The sequence below is a fragment of the Oncorhynchus masou genome, unplaced genomic scaffold (assembly GCF_036934945.1).
Source record: "Oncorhynchus masou masou isolate Uvic2021 unplaced genomic scaffold, UVic_Omas_1.1 unplaced_scaffold_1317, whole genome shotgun sequence".
Lineage (NCBI taxonomy): Eukaryota > Metazoa > Chordata > Actinopteri > Salmoniformes > Salmonidae > Oncorhynchus > Oncorhynchus masou.
Window position 1 is genome coordinate 170390 of NW_027016661.1, and position 4047 is coordinate 174436.

The window sequence follows — 4047 nt, forward strand, 5'->3', positions numbered from 1 at the left end:
AATGCTAGTTGTTCAATAGAGAAACAAAGTAAAACTTGGGTTGACTAGTCATAATGGACCTTGAGAGCTGAGAGGAGGAAGTGGTGCTATTTTCTAGCTTCTACCTGTCTTACTGTTTCACACAGAAACACTTGGACCTCTGCTAGTGCATCCTGGTCTTTGCAAAGCACCACGAGGCCGAATTATTAACTACAGCCACATCAACAGGTCCACTTCCTCCTTTATACACAAACAATGATAGATTCTGCTCCACCACAAGGCTGAAGGGTTCTTATATTATATAAGCATGATGTACTGTAGATAATGGTTTGTTTTCCTCGAGTGTACATGCTGGGTTAGATCCATACGTATACATATTACTATAGAGGCCATGGATCTGTTTGGAAGTGAAGTTTTAATGAATGCTTTAGTTTTGTCGTTACATCTCTTCACCTGAACATGTAATTAATGTAGGCCTACATGATAAATGGCGATGGACCATTGAAAGCAAGGAAAATGCATTGTCATGAAGCATGTTGTGATGATGACTGTACATACTGCTGCAAAGGAATATATTTTACAAATGCAAAACACTGACACCTGGTGGAAATGCACATGATCACATCTGTCCACAGGAACATTGGTTCTACCTAACAGAATGTACATGAGTCATACAGTAAGTGCTGATATTCACAGCAACAGAAGACGATCTACAGTACAGGACCTATTCAGCCAGGTGTCAGTAACCAATCAATGGAACTATATAAAGTCAGTGTATCAGCTGTAAAAATAGGGGCATTACAGTAATCAAGATATACTGTACAGTTGTATATCCAGGGCTGGTGAAATAGTATTTAACCCCTAGTGATAGAAAAAGGTGTCTAATGCCATGTCGTCAGTGGTCAACGGTGCCAGAGGTCAGGGGTTAGAAGGTGTCAGCTGGAGAGTTGAGTAAAGTTCATTGTCTCTCCTTGTGAACGTGCTGTAGGGCTCAATGTCCTGTTGCTCCACCTACAAAGACATTAACAATATGTCAACATATTACTGTAAAATCTTATATGGGGCTTTGGAAATATTTGTAAATGTTGGCAAATTCAATTGAAAATGTGATAGAGCATAGTCTGCAGATGCCTTACCATTACAGGTAACAGCAAGCAGTAACAGCCCTGACAGTCTTATGACTCCAGGTAACAGAAGAAGCAGTAACAGCCCTGACAGTCTTATGACTCCAGGTAACATCAAGCAGTAACAGCCCTGACAGTCTTATGACTCCAGGTAACATCAAGCAGTAACAGCCCTGACAGTCTTATGACTCCAGGTAACATCAAGCAGTAACAGCCCTGACAGTCTTATGACTCCAGGTAACAGAAGAAGCAGTAACAGCCCTGACAGTCTTATGACTCCAGGTAACAGAATAAGCAGTAACAGCCCTGACAGTCTTACGACTCCAGGTAACATCAAGCAGTAACAGCCCTGACAGTCTTATGACTCCCAGTAACAGCCCTGACAGTCTTATGACTCCAGGTTACAGAAGAAGCAGTAACAGCCCTGACAGTCTTATGACTCCAGGTAACAGAAGAAGCAGTAACAGCCCTGACAGTCTTATGACTCCAGGTAACATCAAGCAGTAACAGCCCTGACAGTCTTATGACTCCAGGTAACATCAAGCAGTAACAGCCCTGACAGTCTTATGACTCAGGTAACAGAAGAAGCAGTAACAGCCCTGACAGTCTTATGACTCCAGGTAACAGAATAAGCAGTAACAGCCCTGACAGTCTTATGACTCCAGGTAACATCAAGTAACAGCCCTGAATAACAGCCCTGACAGTCTTACGAGTCTCCAGGTAACTAGGCTACCCTGGGGCGGCAGGGTAGCCTAGTGGTTAGAGCGTTGGACTATAACCAGAAGGTTGTGAGTTCAAACCTCCGAGCTGACATGTTACAAATCTGTCATTCTGCCCCTGAACAGGCAGTTAACCCACTGTTCCCAGGGCGTTATTGAAAATAAGAATGTGTTCTTAACTGACTTGCCTGGTTAAATAAAGGTAAAAAAAAAAAAAAAAAAAAACATCAAGCAGTAACAGCCCTGACAGAAAAGATGTTGCATCACCTCTTTAAAGGTGTACACCGCTTTCTGCTTTGTTCTCCTGCTGTGTAAAAGAAGAGAAGACCAGTGAATGAATGTAGCATAACATAGTTTTACACAGCAGATGCTTTCTGGAACAAAATATTATGTGTGTTTGTGCGTGGCTGCATGCACGTTTTGTTCCAACACTAATTTTTGACAAGGCAGGAAGTGAGAAATTGACAGTTATTAGTGACCTACATTAACCTTATCGAGTCAGACTTGAATGTAGGTCAAGTAGCCTATGTCACACCCTCATGTATTTCATACGACTTCAGTTAGATCTGTTCATGCTCTCTTGGCAGCTCTTTGTCACTCATAGTCACACCCTTGACATTTAGTTGGCAAGCGAGCACAAACAAATCTTGGACCTAAAGTATAGCCTACCTGCATATTTCTGAGTCTCATAGTTCTCTATATCAATTGTAGATCAGATTGCTATTTGAGATTGAACTTACATTATATTATTACAGTACCTCCATAACAAAGGAATTGATTAATTAAATTACCAAATATGTCAAATAGCCATCAACTTTTCTTTTAACAAGCTAATAAGAATCTCTTACTTGAGATGACATTTCTTCTGATTATTCCAACAAGGACCACGACGGCTACAAATCCTGCAAAGGCTGTTATTATCATGACATTGAAAGGTCGTTGGAAAGAAAGGTTGTTTGTGACATGGGATCCTGAAAAAGAAAAGGGGAAGAACTCATTGTGATCCTATATGGCTTGTTTCTCTTCCTCCACTCTGGTCATTAAAATTGTTGACAGATGTTCAATTTGAAGACTATTTTTATACAATCCAGTTCACTTGGACTGAGATGGGAGAAGTGACTAAATGAGAGCAAACATTCACAGTTCAAGATAAATGTGACACGCAAACCAAACACTTACCATTGACAGAAATATTGAGATGCAAATTATCTGTTCCTCCATTAAATACACACTGACAGGTGTAGTTCCCTTCATCAGATGGTTGTATGTTGGTGATGTTTAGAAACACTGTCATTCTCTGTCTGCAGTGTGACTCTGGGGTCACAAGTGCTGTCTGTACCATTTTGGTCAAACCGAAGAGACACTCGACACTCACTCCCACCACTTATCATCTTACATATTACAAACATCATGTCATGAATGGTTTGGTTTGGACAGGAAAGAGTGCCCAAATCTGTTCCTGTTTCTAATGTTTTCACTTGAATCTCTGTAAACATGAAGGAAAATGGGTTGTAAGTGTATTGTTTCATTTCAAATGTTTGTTTTGCATTGACTACAATTGCAATGCCCAGTTTGTTGCATAAGAGAAAGTTGTGTGTGTGTGTGCATATATATATTCTGACGCAAATGTTTCTGCTTCCATAAATGCAGTTCAGACTGTGCTGAGTAGAACTCCTATTCTTATGAGGTAATAATAATGCCGTTACAATGTAACAAATGAAACATGAGGACAGAACCCCTTTCCTTTTCAGTGTTGTACAAACTGTACATGCAGGCTGTGTGTTTGAGAACAGGACACATCTTACCTTCTAAGGCTGTGCACACACACCACACCAGCAGAAGCAGAGAAAGCCTGAATGCACGTCTTCCACACATACTGACCCACTGCAGAACCAGACGTTAGTCCAATATTTTATGCTCAGACTAACAGCAGAACAAAAGTCAAACTAAAGTTATCCAAAGTGATGGTCCTTTGACAGGTTTGACCCAGTTACATGATCTGCCGCTGGCCGAGAGGAGGAATTGGTGCTGTGTAAATGTATTCTAAGTGTTACTTTCACAATGACCACACATCTCTTGGGCTGTGTCTAAGGGCTATGCAGTGCACCCATCACATACTGCATAACAGTAAATACACATGTCAAAAGGTCCACTTCCTGCTCGAGAAACAATGATAGATTCTGACAGCACCCCAAGACTGGGGGGTATATCAAGTGTATGTAAGT

The 4047-nt window shown here is 41.0% G+C and overlaps 1 long non-coding RNA gene across 1 annotated transcript; it reads right to left on the reverse strand.

The window, feature by feature from the left end:
- Positions 1-375: 375 nt before the first annotated feature.
- On the reverse strand, positions 376-3838 carry LOC135538993 (uncharacterized). Its single transcript, XR_010455525.1, has 5 exons — positions 3628-3838; positions 3002-3308; positions 2671-2793; positions 2090-2129; positions 376-990 (listed from the first exon to the last, which is right to left on the reverse strand). It is a non-coding gene; the product is annotated as an uncharacterized LOC135538993 (long non-coding RNA).
- Between the last annotated feature and the right edge of the window lie 209 nt (positions 3839-4047).